The sequence below is a fragment of the Pleurodeles waltl genome, chromosome 2_2, assembly GCF_031143425.1.
Source record: "Pleurodeles waltl isolate 20211129_DDA chromosome 2_2, aPleWal1.hap1.20221129, whole genome shotgun sequence".
In the NCBI taxonomy this organism is placed as follows: domain Eukaryota; kingdom Metazoa; phylum Chordata; class Amphibia; order Caudata; family Salamandridae; genus Pleurodeles; species Pleurodeles waltl.
In genome coordinates, this window is record NC_090439.1 from 292223404 (window position 1) to 292241191 (window position 17788).

Here is a 17788-nt window from a genome sequence, read left to right on the forward strand (position 1 = left end):
TCTGGTCTCCCTGACAGAATAGTGAGCCCACGAATTAATTATCCTCCTGGTTTGTGTGTGTTCTCAGCATGGCCACATTGGGCAAGCTAGTCAAGGGTATCATGTAGCTCCAAGCAGAGGTGGTGTCATCAAACGATATAGCAGCTAAGAGAGTGAGTCAGTTACAGGAAAAAGTAGAGAAGAAGGAACAAAATCCCTTAGGTGTGTCTTGGCCTGGTCCTTCTTCTCAGGCTTCCGGAGGTAATCCTCCTACGAACATTTCCCTAAACGTTTCTTCGGCCATTCCCCTAGCTCCTCCAGAATGTTTCAAGGACGAGTTGAAAGACATTCTAGCTCAAATAGACCCGTAGCCTACAGACTGTCAAGATCTGATAAACCTCGTTTTGAGACTGGATCATCGTTTAGCAGAACGAAGGGGAACACGCAAAAAGATTGAGAAATATTCCTGGCGTGTTCACGATAATAGAGAATCAAGAACTCCGAAAGAAAGAACGCCAGAACCTATGGAAATCGGAACAATCAGGAGGCCTTTGACCAAAGACAAAAAGGACCTACGTAGAAAGAATGGACAATGTCTTTATTGCGGGCGCAAGGATCATTTCGCCAAAGAATGTCCAATCAAACCAAAGAGCAAACGAGGTCCTGTCCAGAAAAATGCAGCCAATGCACAAGTCTAGCCGGAAAACTAAATCACCCAAGATGTAAAGAAGGGTTGCTCTTGTGTGTCACCGTGGACCCTTCACAATCTAGACATCTCAAGTTGGGCATAAAAGTTAAAGTAAAGAAAAATAACTATTTCAAGAAGGCCCTCGTAGATTGTGGGGCTACCGGGAACTTTGTTGATGCCCAATTGGTCCGCGCATGTGGGATCCCATGTATCAAGAAGAAGACTCCAAAAATAATACAAGCAGTATATGGAAAACTCTTCACTGGAGGCCCAGTAACTCTTCAGACTGTCCCCTTGTCGGTGATCTGTGAGGGGAAGAATCAAAGGAGCAAACATAAAGATTCAAATCAAATCAAATCAAATCATTAACATTTATAAAGCGCGCTACTCACCCGTGCGGGTCTCAAGGCGCTAGGGGGAAGGGGGTTACTGCTGCTCGAAGAGCCAGGTCTTGAGGAGTCTCCGGAATGCGGAGTGGTCCTGGGTGGTCCTGAGGCTGGTGGGGAGGGTGTTCCAGGTCTTGGCTGCCAGGTAGGAGAAAGACCTCCCACCCGCCGTGGAGCGGCGGATGCGAGGGACGGCAGCGAGCGCAAGGCCGTTGGAACGGAGGAGACGGGTGGGGCGTAGAAGCTGAGGCGTCGGTTGAGGTATTCAGGTCCCTTGTCGTGGAGGGCTTTGTGTGCGTGGGTGAGAAGTCGGAAGGTGATCCTTTTGCTGACTGGGAGCCAATGCAGGTGTCTCAGGTGTGCGGAGATGTGGCTGTTGCGGGGTACGCCGAGGATGAGGCGGGCGGATGCGTTTTGAATACGTTGCAGACGTTTTTGGAGTTTTGCGGTGGTCCCAGCATAAAGGGTGTTGCCGTAGTCCAGGCGGCTAGTGACTAGGGCGTGGGTCACGGTTTTTCTGTTGTCGGTGGGGATCCAGCAGAAGATATTGCGGAGCATGCGGAGGGTGAGGAAGCAGGAGGAGGACACGGCGTTGACTTGTTTGGCCATGGTGAGCAGAGGGTCCAAGATGAAGCCGAGGTCGCGGGCGTGGTCTGAGGGGATTGGTGCGGTGCCAAGGGCCGTGGGCCACCAGGAGTCGTCCCATGCGGTCGGGGTGTTGCCGAGGATGAGGACTTCCGTTTTGTCTGAGTTCAGTTTTAGACGGCTGAGCCTCATCCAATCTGCGACGTCCTTCATGCCATCTTGTAGGTTGGTCTTAGCGCTGGCGGGGTCCTTGGTGAGGGAAAGTATAAGTTGAGTGTCGTCGGCGTAGGAGGTGATGATGATGTTGTGCTTGCGTACGATGTTGGCGAGGGGGCTCATGTAGACATTGAAGAGTGTCAGGCTGAGCGAGGAGCCTTGAGGGACGCCGCAGATGATCTTGGTGGGGTCTGAGCGAAAAGGTGGGAGGTAGACTCTTTGAGAGCGGTTGGAGAGGAAGGAGGCGATCCAGTCCAGGGCCTGGCCTTGGATCCCGGTGGAGCGGAGGCGGGTTATTAGGGTGCGGTGACAGACGGTGTCGAAGGCAGCCGAGAGGTCGAGGAGGATGAGGGCGACTGTTTCACCGTTGTCCATCAGGGTTCTGATGTCGTCTGTGACTGAGATGAGGGCGGTTTCAGTGCTGTGGTTGGTTCGGAATCCGGATTGTGAAGGGTCGAGAAGGTTGTTGTCTTCCAGGAAGTTGGTAAGGTGTTTGTTGACGGTCTTCTCTATTACCTTGGCAGGGAAGGGGAGGAGCGAGATGAGGCGGAAGTTCTTCAGGTCGCTTGGGTCAGCCGTAGGTTTCTTTAGTAGGGCGTTGACTTCGGCGTGTTTCCAGCTTTCGGGGAAGGTAGCAGATGAAAAAGAGGAGTTGATGATGATCTGGAAGTGCGGGGCGATGATGTCGTCGGCTTTATTGAAGATGAAGTGAGGGCAGGGGTCCGAGGGGGCGCCGGAGTGGATAGAGTTCATGGTGGTTTTGGTCTCTTCAGTGTTGATGTGGGTCCAGGCGTTGAGGGTGAAGGCAGGGGGTGTGGGTTCGGTGTTGCTTGGCTGGGTCTGGTGTCCGAAGCTGTCGTGGAGGTCGGTGATCTTGCGATGGAAGAAGGTGGCGAGGGAGTTGCACAGGTCTTGTGAGGGCGTGATGGCGTTGGCGTTGGCGTTGGGGTTGGAGAACTCTTTTATGATGCTGAAGAGTTCTCTGCTGTTGTGGCTGTTTTTGTCCAGTCTGTCGGTGAAGAAATTCCTTTTGGCTGCGCGGATCAGGTGGTGGTGTTCGCGGGTCGCGTTCTTGAGGGCGGTCATGTTGTCAGCGGTGTGGTCCTTGCGCCAGGCTTTCTCGAGGGCGCGACAGGTTTTCTTCGATTCCTTAAGGGTGTCAGAGAACCAGAGAGGTTTTTTGGTGTTGGCCTGTCGATGCGTGCGTCTGAGGGGAGCAAGGTTGTCTGCGCAGTTGGTGATCCAGTTCGTGAGGCTGAGGGCTGCGTCATTGGGGTCGTCGGTGGTGAGGGTAGGTTGGTTGACGGTGAGCGCGGAGAAGAGCTGTTCTTCGGGGATTTTGTTCCACTGTCGACGAGGGATGGGAGGTGGCGGGTCTCGCGTCGGAATGTGAAGTGGACACAGCTGTAGTCGGTCCAGTGTAGAGCGGAGGCGTGGCTGAAGGAGACGTGTTTGCTGGCGGAGAAGATGGGGTCAAGCGTGTGTCCGGCGATGTGGGTGGGGGTGTTCACCAGTTGCTTGAGGCCGAGGTTGGCGAGGTTGTCGAGCAGGGCGGTGGTGTTGGGGTCGTTGTTGTGTTCCAGATGGAAGTTGAGGTCGCCTAGGAGGATGTAGTCCGGCGAGGCGAGGGCGTGCGGGGAGACGAAGTCGGTGATGGAGTCGCTGAAAGGGGCGCGCGGTCCGGGGGGACGGTAGATGAGGGATCCTCTGAGGGTGGTCCTGGGGTCGGTGCGAATCTGGAAATGCAGGTGTTCTGCGGCAAGGGGGGTGTCTTCGGTGGAGGTGGTGACGCTGATTGAGTCTTTGAAGACGATGGCGATTCCTCCTCCTACTTGGTTGGTGCAGTCTTTCCTGGAAATCTTGTAGCCTTCGGGGATGGCTATGGCGATGTCTGGGGCCGAAGAGGCGTTCATCCAGGTCTCCGTGATGAAGGCGACGTCCAGTGCTGTGGAGTCCAGGAGGTGCTTGTGGACGGATCGAGCGTTGACCAGGATGCATTTGAGGTGGTTGATGGCGCGTGGGCTGGTGGTCATGGTAGTTGCGTGGTGGAAGATACGTTTGCAGGAGTGGCAGGCGAAAGGTCCATGGGTACGTTTTGGGTTAGCTTGGAAGCAGGTGTTGGAGCGACCTGGGTTGAGGGCGTGGAGGGTGGTGGGGTCGTAGCGGAGCAGAGGGGTTTGGGAGTGCTGAGGACCAGGGGTCGTGGCACTGAGCGCGGGCCAGTCGCGGACGGGCGCACGCGCAGCGGCTGCCATAAGAGGGAGGGGTCAGCTGGGGGCGAATGGGAGCTGGGGGCGGGGCGTGCAGGAGGTGGCGGCTGGAAAGCGGAGGGAGGGGGGGACAGGTAGAGGGGAGAAGAGCTGGGGGAGAGGGGGGTTAAGGGTGGTGAGGGGTGAGTTTTAGGAAGTTTAGGAGTTTAGGGAGAGAGATAGGAGTAAGGTTGGGAAGATAGGGGAGGGGGGTTGTAGAGGTGGGTGAGGGTGAGAGGTAGAGTGAAAGGATAGGAATATAGGGGTGGTAACAGAGGGGGTGGCGAGTGGGGGGAAAGATAGAGCGATAGGTAGATAGGAGGAGGTGGTGAGTGAGGGAGACAGAGAGAGAGATAGAGAGATAGGTAGATAGAGATGGGGTAGATAGGGGTGATAGAGAGGGTGAGAGACGAGTCAGGAGCAAGAAGAACCAGGGAGTAGGTAGCAGTTAGCTCTGTTGGGAAACAGAGCTAACAGAGGAAGAGGAGCGGGGAGAAGGAGGGAAAGAAGAGAACAGGAGGAACAGAAGACGGAAGAACAGAAGACAGAAGACCACAGAAGAAGAACAGAAGACAGAAGAGCCGAAGAACAGAAGACAGAAGACCACAGAAGAAGAGGAGCCGAAGAACAGAAGACAGAAGACCACAGAAGAAGCTACAGAAGAAGAGGAGCGCAGAGGACAGAAAAGTACATATGAAGGTGAAGAAGAGGAGCGCAGAAGACAGAAGAATACAGATGAAGGTGAGGAAGAGGAGCACAGAAGACAGAAGAATACAGATGAAGGTGAAGAAGAAGAGGGGCGGCAAGCAGCAGAGGAAGGAGCCAAGAAGAGGGACAGAGAAGAAGAGGCACACGCGGGTCGCGGTGCAAAGGAGAGAGAGAGAAGCACACAGATGAAGAGAGAAGACGGGGAGCAGGAGGGAAAGAAGAGTACAGAAGAAGACTACAGAAGGAGAGCGCAGAGGAAGAACAGAGAAGAAGAAAAGAAGCAGGAGAGAGGGTGAGTAGCGCGGGGCAGGGCGAGGGGCTGGGAGGTGGGGGGTTACTTACTGCGAGGTAGCTGGGCTTCCTGGGAGGTCTCAGGAACCTGGGCTGGAGGAGCTGGAGGAGCTGCAGCGGCAGGGGGAGCGACCTACCCTTGGGTCAAGGGTCGCTACCACTGTCGCGCAGCGGCCGCCATAAGAGGGAGGAGGGGGGGAGGGGTCAGCTGGGGGCGAATGGGAGCTGGGGAGCGTGGGCGTGCAGGAGGTGGCGGCGGGAAAGCAGAGGTAGGGGGGGACAAGTAGAGGGGAGAAGAGTTGGGGGAGGGGGGGTTAAGGGTGGTGGGGGGTGAGTTTTAGGAAGTTTAGGAGTTTAGGGAGAGAGATAGGAGTAAGGTTGGGAAGATAGGGGAGGGGGGTTGTAGAGGTGGGTGAGGGTGAGAGGTAGAGTGAAAGGATAGGAAGATAGGGGTGGTAACAGAGGGGGTGGCGAGTGGGGGGGAAAGATAGAGAGATAGGTAGATAGGAGGAGGTGGTGAGTGAGGGAGACAGAGAGAGAGATAGAGAGATAGGTAGATAGTGATGGGGGTAGATAGGGGTGATAGAGAGGGGGAGAGACGAGTCAGGAGCGGGAAGAACCAGGGAGTAGGTAGCAGTTAGCTCTGTTGGGAAACAGAGCTAACAGAGGAAGAGGAGCGGGGAGCAGGAGGGAAAGAAGAGAACAGGAGAAACAGAAGACGGAAGAACAGAAGACAGAAGACCACAGAAGAAGAACAGAAGACAGAAGAGCCGAAGAACAGAAGACAGAAGACCACAGAAGAAGAGGAGCCGAAGAACAGAAGACAGAAGACCACAGAAGAAGAGGAGCGCAGAGGACAGAAAAGTACAGATGAAGGTGAAGAAGAGGAGTGCAGAAGACAGAAGAATACAGATGAAGGTGAAGAAGAGGAGCGCAGAAGACAGAAGAATACAGATGAAGGTGAGGAAGAGGAGCACAGAAGACAGAAGAATACAGATGAAGGTGAAGAAGAAGAGGGGCGGCGAGCAGCAGAGGAAGGAGCCAAGAAGAGGGACAGAGAAGAAGAGGCACACGCGGGTCGCGGTGCAAAGGAGAGAGAGAGAAGCACACAGATGAAGAGAGAAGACGGGGAGCAGGAGGGAAAGAAGAGTACAGAAGAAGACTACAGAAGGAGAGCGCAGAGGAAGAACAAAGAAGAAGAAAAGAAGCAGGAGAGAGGGTGAGTAGAGCGGGGCAGGGCGAGGGGCTGGGAGGTGGGGGGGTACTTACTGCGAGGTAGCTGGGCTTGCTGGGAGGTCTCAGGAACCTGGGATGGAGGAGCTGGAGGAGCTGCAGCGGCAGGGGGAGCGACCTACCCTTGGGTCAAGGGTCGCTACCACTGTCGCGCAGCGGCCACCATAAGAGGGAGGAGGGGGGGGAGGGGTCAGCTGGGGGCGAATGGGAGCTGGAGGGCGGGGGCGTGCAGGAGGTGGCGGCAGGAAAGAGGAGGGAGGGGGGACAGGTAGAGGGGAGAAGAGCTGGGGGAGGGGGGGTTAAGGGTGGTGGGGGGTGAGTTTTAGGAAGTTTAGGAGTTTAGGGAGAGAGATAGGAGTAAGGTTGGGAAGATAGGGGAGGGGGGTTGTAGAGGTGGGTGAGGGTGAGAGGTAGAGTGAAAGGATAGGAAGATAGGGGTGGTAACAGAGGGGGTGGCGAGTGGGGGGAAAGATAGAGAGATAGGTAGATAGGAGGAGGTGGTGAGTGAGGGAGACAGAGAGAGAGATAGAGAGATAGGTAGATAGAGATGGGGGTAGATAGGGGTGATAGAGAGGGGGAGAGACGAGTCAGGAGCGGGAAGAACCAGGGAGTAGGTAGCAGTTAGCTCTGTTGGGAAACAGAGCTAACAGAGGAAGAGGAGCGGGGAGCAGGAGGGAAAGAAGAGAACAGGAGGAACAGAAGACGGAAGAACAGAAGACAGAAGACCACAGAAGAAGAACAGAAGACAGAAGAGCCGAAGAACAGAAGACAGAAGACCACAGAAGAAGAGGAGCCGAAGAACAGAAGACAGAAGACCACAGAAGAAGAGGAGCGCAGAGGACAGAAAAGTACCGATGAAGGTGAAGAAGAGGAGCGCAGAAGACAGAAGAATACAGATGAAGGTGAAGAAGAGGAGCGCAGAAGACAGAAGAATACAGATGAAGGTGAGGAAGAGGAGCACAGAAGACAGAAGAATACAGATGAAGGTGAAGAAGAAGAGGGGCGACAAGCAGCAGAGGAAGGAGCCAAGAAGAGGGACAGAGAAGAAGAGGCACACGCGGTGCAAAGGAGAGAGAGAGAAGCACACAGATGAAGAGAGAAGACGGGGAGCAGGAGGGAAAGAAGAATACAGAAGAAGACTACAGAAGGAGAGCGCAGAGGAAGAACAGAGAAGAAGAAAAGAAGCAGGAGAGAGGGTGAGTAGCGCGGGGCAGGGTGAGGGGCTGGGAGGTGGGGGGGTACTTACTGCGAGGTAGCTGGGCTTGCTGGGAGGTCTCAGGAACCTGGGCTGGAGGAGCTGGAGGAGCTGCAGCGGCAGGGGGAGCGACCTACCCTTGGGTCAAGGGTCACTGCCACTGTCGCGCAGCGGCCGCCATAAGAGGGAGGAGGGGTCAGCTGGGGGCGAATGGGAGCTGGGGGGCGGGGGCGTGCAGGAGGTGGTGGAGGGAGGGGGGACAGGTAGAGGGGAGAAGAGCTGGGGGAGGGGGGGTTGAGGGTGGTGGGGGGTGAGTTTTAGGAAGTTTAGGAGTTTAGGGAGAGAGATAGGAGTAAGGTTGGGAAGATAGGGGAGGGGGGTTGTAGAGGTGGGTGAGGGTGAGAGGTAGAGTGAAAGGATAGGAAGATAGGGGTGGTAACAGAGGGGGTGGCGAGTGGGGGAAAGATAGAGAGATAGGTAGATAGGAGGAGGTGGTGAGTGAGGGAGACAGAGAGAGAGATAGAGAGATAGGTAGATAGAGATGGGGGTAGATAGGAGTGATAGAGAGGGGGAGAGACGAGTCAGGAGCGGGAAGAACCAAGGAGTAGGTAGCAGTTAGCTCTGTTGGGAAACAGAGCTAACAGAGGAAGAGGAGCGGGGAGCAGGAGGGAAAGAAGAGAACAGGAGGAACAGAAGACAGAAGAACAGAAGACAGAAGACCACAGAAGAAGAACAGAAGACAGAAGAGCCAAAGAACAGAAGACAGAAGACCACAGAAGAAGAGGAGCCGAAGAACAGAAGACAGAAGACCACAGAAGAAGCTACAAAAGAAGAGGAGCGCAGAGGGCAGAAAAGTACAGATGAAGGTGAAGAAGAGGAGCGCAGAAGACAGAAGAATACAGATGAAGGTGAAGAAGAGGAGCGCAGAAGACAGAAGAATACAGATGAAGGTGAGGAAGAGGAGCACAGAAGACAGAAGAATACAGATGAAGGTGAAGAAGAAGAGGGGCGGCGAGCAGCAGAGGAAGGAGCCAAGAAGAGGGACAGAGAAGAAGAGGCACACGTGGGTCGCGGTGCATAGGAGAGAGAGAGAAGCACACAGATGAAGAGAGAAGACGGGGAGCAGGAGGGAAAGAAGAGTACAGAAGAAGACTACAGAAGGAGAGCGCAGAGGAAGAACAGAGAAGAAGAAAAGAAGCAGGAGAGAGGGTGAGTAGCATGGGGCGGGGCGAGGGGCTGGGAGGTGGGGGGGTACTTACTGCGAGGTAGCTGGGCTTGCTGGGAGGTCTCAGGAACCTGGGCTGGAGGAGCTGCAGCGGCAGAGGAAGCGACCTACCCTTGGGTCAAACTCATCCTTGACGTGATCCATGCTCCTCAGTATGGAATTATCCTTGCTTACCCTGGTTAACTCATCACAATCCTGAGATTAATTGGGCAGAACGAAAGGTCGTGTTCTCTTCAGCTCTATGTAAAGAAAAATGCTTCCAAAAGTCTCAAGTAACCAAAGTTTGCAACTCTTACATAGCCACTGCAGTGGAGAAAGAAGTTAAGTTGCCCAAATAGTATTCATCCTATGAAGATGTATTCAATGAAAAAGAAGCAGAAAACGTGCCTCCTTATATACCTTATGACTGCCAAATTGATCTAATCCCAGGTGCGATACTCCCCGGCTGTCGTGTATAAGCCCTGTCAGAACATGAAAATCAACAGTTACGAAAGTATCCAGATCTATTCTTGGAGAATGGTTTCATCTGCCCTTCTAAGTCTCCTGCAGCCTCTCCTTTGTTTTTTGTTCCTAAGGTGAATGGAGATCTTTGAACTTGTACTGACTATAGGGGTTTGAACAAGGTCACCATCAAGAAAAAATACCCCTTGCCCCTGATACCGGTCTTGCTGGAACAAGTAAAGAAAGCTAAAAACTACACCAAGCTCGATCTACGAAGTGCTTATCATTTAGTCAGAATGATAGAGGGCGATGAATGGAAAACAGCGTTCAAGACAAGATATGGCCTTTTTTAATACACCGTCATGCCTTTTGGTCTGTGTAATGCTCCAGCACCATTTCAATTTTTCCTGAATGACGTTCTTAGAGAGTATCTCAACATATTTGCAATAGTCTACATCGATGACATTTTGATCTACTCTGACAATGAAAACGAACATGTGCAACATGTCAAGAAAATTCTTGCAGCCCTTCGAAAGCACCATTTATATTGCAAACTAACCAAGTGTGAGTTTCATGTTACCACAGTTGAGGTTTTAGGGGTTATCCTTATCCGTTAAGGTATGGTCATGGCAGAAAAGAAAGTACAAGCCATATCTGATTGGCCCACTCCAAAGACTGTTCGAGATGTACAATGTTTCCTGGGGTTTGCAAACTTTTACCGCAGGTTTATAAACCATTTCTCTCAAACAGTGGCCCCAATCACTAAGTTATTGCGAAAGAAAGAAAAATGTGTATGGTCCCCAGAAGCTGACCAAGCCTTTTCAACTTTGAAAGAAGCCTTTTCCACTGCCCAGTCTTGACTCACCCTGATGTGGATCGTCCATTCATAGTGGAAGCCTGTGCCTCAGATGTGGCAATTGGTGCAGTCTTGTCACAACAAAGCAAAGACACTGGCCAACTTCATTCTGTAGCTTACATGTCTCGAAAACTGAAAGAAGCCGAACAGAACTATGTCATTGCTGAAAAAGAGCTTCTGGCGATTTGTGACACCTTTAAAGAATGGAGACATCATTTGTTGGGTGCCAAGTACACTGTCACAGTATATACTGATCATTGCAATCTCCAGTTCATGAGTTCAGCCAGACTTTTGACTCCTCAGCAATTACGCTGGATGCTGTTTTTTGCTGAATTTGATTTTTGTGGTAACTTTCCATCCTGGTAAAGACAATCGCAAAGCTGACACCTTGTCCCGCCAAGAGTCTACCACTTTGCCTGAAGTCTAACCCTCCAGAGCTATCATTGCTCCATACGAAGTCCTATGCATCATAAAAACTGAAGATTTCTTTGAAGCCATCCGTAATTCCTTCACCATTGAGAAATGGCAGACACGAGCTCAAGCAGATCCCAAAAGGTCAATCAAGAAAGGACTACCTTTCCATGACGCTCGCTTGTTTGTGCCCACTACCCCGCTTCGCAAGTTAGTATTTCATTGGTTGCATGTTATACCTACGGCAGGTCATCCAGGTACTCCTAAAACTCTTGAATTAATCCAACAGTACTTTTGGTGGCCTACTCTGACAAAAGACATCAAAACAATGGTAAACAACTGCGAAGTCTGTGCTCGCATCAAGACAAGTCATTCAAAACCGAAAGGGTTGTTGCATCCACTCCCAACTCCATGTGGACCTTGGGAACACATCTCTTTAGACTTCATTACAGGACTACCAGCGGTTCAACAACATTCAGTAATCCTTGTGGTAGTAGATAGTCTCACGAAATATGGACATTTCATTGCCTGTAAGAAATTTTCCACCTCCAGCGAACTGGCAACCATCTTACTGAATAGAGTGGTCCGTTATCACGGGCTGACGAAAATTATTCTCTCTGATCGAGGTTCACAATTTGCCTCCAATTTCTGGAAAACATGGTGCAGAACACTTCAAGTCACGTCCACACTATCTACTAGACATCATCCTCAAACAGATGGTCAAACTGAGAGACTAAATCAGACATTGAAGCAAAACCTGCGTGCTTACGCTGAGAAAGCACTTCATTCTTGGACATCAATGCTCTGGTTAGCTGAGTTAGCCTACAATAACTAATTTCACACCTAAATGGTGTTACACCTTTTTTGGCTTGTTTGGCTATCATCCTGACACCTTGCCCATCACGATCCCTCAAGAAAGTTTGCTTACACCAGCTGTGTTGGAAACCATTCAACACCTTCACCAAACCCAGAAATTGATTCAACAGCATTTAGAAAAGGCCAAACAAAAATATAAAAAGCATTACGACAAGAAACATTGTGAGGGACCTCAATATCAACCAGGTGATAAAGTGTGGCTTTCTACAAGACATATAGGCCCTCATTCCAACCCTGGCGGTCTATGACCGCCAGGGTGGAGGATGCCGGAAGCACCGCCAACAGGCTGGCGGTGCTTCACATGGCATTCTGACAGCCGCGGTCTCCCAGCCGGGTCCGGCGGTTGCAGCGCCGCCATGGGGATTCCGACCTCCTTCCCGCCAGCCTGTTTCTGGCGGTTTTCACCGCCAGAAACAGGATGGCGGGAACGGGTGTCGTGGGGCCCCTGGGGGCCCCTGCACTGCCCATGCCACTGGCATGGGCAGTGCAGGGGCCCCCTAAAAGGGCCCCAGCAGGATTTTCACTGTCTGCTTTGCCCGTCACACCCCTGCAACACCGCCGGCTCCATTCGGAGCTGGCTTCAATGTTGCAGGGGCTTTCCCGCTGGGCCGGCGGGCGCTCTTTTGGAGGGAGCCCGCCGGCCCAGCGGGAAAGTAGGAATGGCCGCCGCGGCCAGATTTTGGCGGGCGACGACCGCTGCCCGCCAAAATCAGAATGAGGGCCATAGACTTTAAGAAAAAGCACATGTTTAATCCAAAATTCATAGGTCCCTACACCGTCCTTCAACAAATCAACCCTGTGACCTATAAACTGCAATTACCAAGATCATTACATATTCATCCAGTGTTCCACACTTCCCTCTTGAAAAAGGCAGTCCAGAATGTCCGCCCTCATCCAGCTCCAGTTCTAGTACAGGGGGAAGTGGAATACGAAGTCAAGAAGGTGTTGGATTCCAAACTGAGAGGGCGTAACCTATGGTACTTAATCTCGTGGAAAGGTTATGGTCCTGAAAGTAACTCATGGGGTTCCACATCTGATATTCATGCTCCACTACTTGTGAGGCATTTTCATTGTCTCAATCCAGGCAAGCCAGGCCCTAGAGCGCGTCTGGGAGAGGGGAGTACTGTCAACATCAGGGCAGTGCGCGCTCTACGGGTGACTGGAATGCAAAAACCCAGCACATATGAGATAACGTAATTCATGCATTATGCTGTTATGCTGTTGTTTAACCTTTTGCTTTGCAGAGTTTAATCCTGAAGACTTATATTCAAGGTGCTTATAAATACTGTTCATTTGCAATGTATTGCTGCAGGCTTTCAGAGTGTGTCAGAGTGTGGTCCCTTTCCAGGGCTTTCTAGAAGCTTTCTCTGCAGCATGACTGGGTGTGGTTTGTGGGCTGGGCCAGACTCTATATAAAGGAGCCAGCCCAGCTCCACGTGCTCACTATTCAGAGGTCCAAGAGCAGAGCAGCAGCAACTTCCTGAGCTCCTGTTCCGGAGGCCTACTTTGATCTTCCAGGCCTTGCCCTTCATTATATTGGTGATCCTTGATCAGGGCGGTAAGACAGAGGTCGGGCTGGGCCCCCGATCCCGTTTTCGAAGGTATTCGAGTTCTTGGGCCTAATTTTAATGTTGAGAGATTTTACCTTGTGCGTGTGAATGTGCTCTTTGTTTTTCTGGCATTTACATGTTGATATTCGAATCGGCAAGACGCACGATTCATTCCTCGTGTTTAACTCTTGATATTCATTGTGCGCTACCATTTCTTGGCAGTTACATGGTGGCATTCGAATCGGCAAGACGCACGATTCACTCCTCGTGCTTAACTCTTGATATTCATTGTGCGCTACCATTTCTTGGCAGTTACATGGTAGCAATCGAAGCGGCAAGACGTACGATTCATTCCTCATGTTTAACTCTTGATATTCATTGTGCGCTACCATTTCTTGGCAGTTACATGGTGGCATTCGAATCGGCAAGACGCGCAATTAATTTTCCTTGCATTTAATTCTTGATACTCATTGTGCGCAAGCATTTCTTGGCTTTTACATGGTGACATTCGAATCGGCAAGACACGCGATTCATTCCTTGTGTTTAACGCTTGATTCTCATTGTGCGCAACCATTTCTTGGCATTTACATGGTGGCGTTCGAATCGGCAAGACACGCGATTCATTTTCCTTGCATTTAACTCTTGATACGCATTGTGCGCAAGCATTTCTTGGCATTTACACAGTGACTTTTGAATCAGCAAGACGCACAATTCATTCCTTGTGTTTAACTCCTGATACTCATTGTGCGCAACCATTTCTTGGCATTTACAAGGTGACATTTGAATCGGCAAGACGCGCGATTCACTCCTGCAATTAAAACTTGATGTTTCAGATCGCTTGCAGTGTGCGCGATCATTTCATGGCATTTGCATATTCTTGTTGAAATCAGCACTGTGTACGATTCATGTTTCTGCAATTAAAACTAAGTGTTAAAATTCTAGATGTTACATTATATGTCCATAATAAGTCCCTTAATACAACTCCTACTGTGTTCCAGAAAACGTTCAGATTATTTTCTTGTCCTCATGCAAAAAGTCCATGTTTGATTTTGAAAACATCATTCTTGAGGGTTCTTATATTCCTAGTCAATGTGTAACATTTCATTAATAGGTTCATTGAGAAGTTGTATTAATCATTCTTGATTCCTTCCCAGGTAACCAGACGTCTTGAGGCCTAGTTATTTAGTCCATGCTTAAGTTATCCATGGTTACAGTGTGACAATGCTTAGAATCATAGTCTAGTAAAGATTAATGTGATATAATCTTGATATTGTGTGTTTTAACCTTTTGTTTCCTACAGGTCTCCTTCCCAGCTGTTCCCATCCTAATCCCCTTTTCCCCTCTTGGACTCTCTCTCAGTCTCTGTGATTCATCTATCAGAGTCTTGGAGCTGTCTAGTGATGGACATGTTGGGAACGTGCTCAGACCCCGAGGATCTGGTCTCCCTGACACTAACTCCTGAAGAATTGCAGGACAGACAGGCAGAGAGAGAGCACCAGAGGGAGTTGGAGAAAATGAGGATGTCCTTACAGGTAAAACAGATCATTTTGGCTTATGAGCTAAAACTGAAAGAGCTGGAAGTCATGAAGGCTGAGTCCAGCTGGAATGGTGGCAGCAACAATCTTATATCCAGTACTGCTGAAGAAGTGCACATGCCCAGAGATGTGGTGCCCTATGTGAAGGAGGGAGTTAGCACACACCAGGAGGTTCAAGGGTATGAGGTAGCACCAGTGATGCACAGGGTCCCTGATTTGGATTGGGGAACTGGCATTGGGAGTCATATTCCTAGTGATGGGTGGGACACTCTACTGGCTGTATGTGAGAGTGACAGGGAGAGGGGTTGCCCCCAGGTAGAGGTCCTGGTTATGGAGTGTGAAGACATCCCAGAAGAGTGTGGGTTGAGTGTCATGGACAGTCAGGTACTGTCTCACCAGTCTCAGGAGAGTGATATGAGGTGCTTTTTCAAGGCTGAGTCACTGGATGGTTGGGTGAAGGGTAATTTGGTTAATTCATGTTAGGGGCTGAGTGATGTAATTGCTGGAGAGCATATGTCTAGTCCTTATTTTCCAGAGCTACGCCAACACCAGGTGAAGTGTGAGTTCTCTGACCCCAGGGAACTTATACTGGAGGCAGACCTCTGGGTGAGTACCAGAGAGTCTGAAGAGGCATTTGGGGGAGCTCCTGAGAGGAGTGGTCTAGGTATTTCCCAATCAGGTGAGGTGGGGAAGGATTGCAGTGTCCCAGGTAGTGGGATGGATGAGGGACCCCATGTCCAGTCTCAGAGGAGAGGGAATTGTGACGGGCTGAGGTCCAGGATGCTTGTAATGCAGTCCCAGGTCCTGGAGGATTCCATGAGGGAACACCAGGAGGGAAGCCTTGCCTGTACCATAGGGCGATCTGTTGAGGGAGACCCCACAGTGTCAGGAGAACTTACGGGGGGTGTGGCTGTAGCCAGCATCCCACCAGTTCTGGTGTCTGGCAGTACCACTCCTAATGAGGGGGTGCAGAAGTCCAGACAGAGGGTTGAGAGGGGGTTGCGAACCCCACTGGAGAACCTGGAGGGTCAGGGGTCAGCTCTGAGAGCAGAGCCCACCAAGTGAGAACATTTACGGGTTGGGGTGAATCCAGACTCTGCCAGATGGGCAGGAGTCAGGAGACCTGCGCCAGCCAGACTCTTGTGTGGCTCTTGGGGACTGTGTGTCCCTTGTGGTGGGTAAGTGTGCCCCCCAGGAAGCCCTGGTGTGCCAGGCAATGGTTCAACTGCAGAGTGGCGACTCTGGGTTGAATGATCAGGTTCAGGGGGTAAACTCTGACCTGATGGGAGGTAGTTGTGCTCCCAAGGAAGTCCTGGTGCGCCAGGCAGTGGTTCAACAGCAGGGTAGTGACTCTGGGTTGGATGACCTGGTTCAGAGGGTAAACTCTGACCTGGTAGGGGGTAGGTGTGCCCACCAAGAAGACCTGTGTTGCCAGGCAGTGGTCCAGTCTGAGGGTACAGACTCTGGAATGGAGGATCAGGTGCAGGGGTAAATCCTGTCCTGAAGGGGGGCAGTTTGCCCAATCCCCCCCGGCGTGATTTTTAGGGTTACTCTCCCTGAGGGGAGGGGAGGGGAGCAGAACCCTAGGAGTAGGGGCAGGTGAGGGAGAGACTCACCCATGACCCCAGTTCAATCTAATGGTACAGACCCTGCATTGGAAGGACAGGTCCTGGGCATTCCCCCCCTGACCGGGAGGGAGGGGCTACTGCTAGCAGTGCCCCTACCATGTTGTCTTCTGGGGGGCCACTCCTAGTTGGAGGGTTCAGGACCCCAGAAGGGAAAGGCAGGGGGAGGGAAGCCTCACCCCTGGCCCAACCTGAAGGTAGAGACCCCAGGTTGGAGGACCAGTTGCAGGTTAACACCCCTGCACTGGTCAAAGAATTGTGCAGGACTGTGTCAAAGCCCAGCTCACCTGAGTTCTTGTTCAGTTCTGATGGAGGATGAAGACAATCCGACCCCACCCTGAAACTGCTTGTTCCAGCACACTAGTTTTTAACACAGTGCACTAAGAACAGAAGCTCAAGAGTAGGGGGGAAGTGGATAAAATAAAAAAGAGACAACACCGTTCTTGCGTTTCCACTGTTGAAGTGCTGCACAAATCTGCGTCCCTTTCTGACTTCTGTAGAAACTGGTGCCTAATGAAACATAAACAAAGAACAGATAAGTGCAACCTATTCCTAAATGGGTTCCTGACTATCCCTTTATTTATTAGAAATTCTCTTCTAAAAGTACCTCTTGGATCCTGGTCTCTAGTTTCCAGGTTTGGAATGTGTTACTGCTCTGGAATGTGCTTTCTATTACTGTAAAGCTTCTAAAACATTAAACAAATACCGTTATCAGAATTACCAATATCAAACATTCATCTTAATATAACTAAAGCCTAAATTCCCAATAGCAGACTCACTTTTCCCATATCTCCAGAATCTTTTAGAAAACAAATACTGTACTTTTACATCAAAATACAGCATGTAATTTGTGCAAGTCCTTGATTTACTGTTTGCCTTGCTGTTAATGGTTTCCACTGTTCGATTCTTAAAAGTTCCATAAAAAAAAACAATGTTTGTTTCACAAAGCTCCGCAAGGTATTCTTGCAACAAAGAGCCTGAATCACAATGTTCGTGGAAGGTATCTTGCTTCAAACCGTCTACACACGAATCCAGAAATTGTTGTCAAAGTTCCTTCAGGTAATAAAAAGTTTTCCACTTACTTGTTGCTGGCAAGAGATACTGATCAGTCTAACCTTGTCTTCTTTCTCTTTTGCAGGTTGTTTGTAGGAGAGAGGCTGAGGCAAGGAGGAACCGGAAACCAGAAGAAGGAAGAGCCAGCAGCTGCGCCCATTGAAGCCAATGAAAGTCTGTAGAGAGCAGGAGTGCCAGCGCGAGGGATCTGTTCTCAGGTAAGCGGGAGGTAGACGAGCACAAGCACTGGGTGAGGCTCGGGGGCTGCCTTTTATAGACAGGGCTGGGTGTGGTTCGAAGAGCTGGGTGTGGTTTGAAGGGCTGGGTGTGGTCCTCACATGCTGCACATGTTCTTGAAAGGTGAGCAGAGCTGGGTGTGGTTTGAAGGGCTGGGTGTGGTCCTCACATGCTGCACATGTTCTTGAAAGGTGTGCAGAGTTTCAGTTATTATGCAAATGAGTTGAATTAACACATGGCCTAGGGAGGAGTGTTTTAAAGAAGCCTTGGTAAAAGCAAGGCCCAATGTGTAAACAAAACAGCACATTAAACAACATACACAGAAGCCTAAGGGGGGGGGAAGGTGAGATAACAAGAAAGGGTTTGAATAGTAAGTTTAAAAGGGAGCTATTACAGAACCCACTAGTGCAGTGAGAGGGGACATGCTCTTTGCTGTGCACAAACCCTAA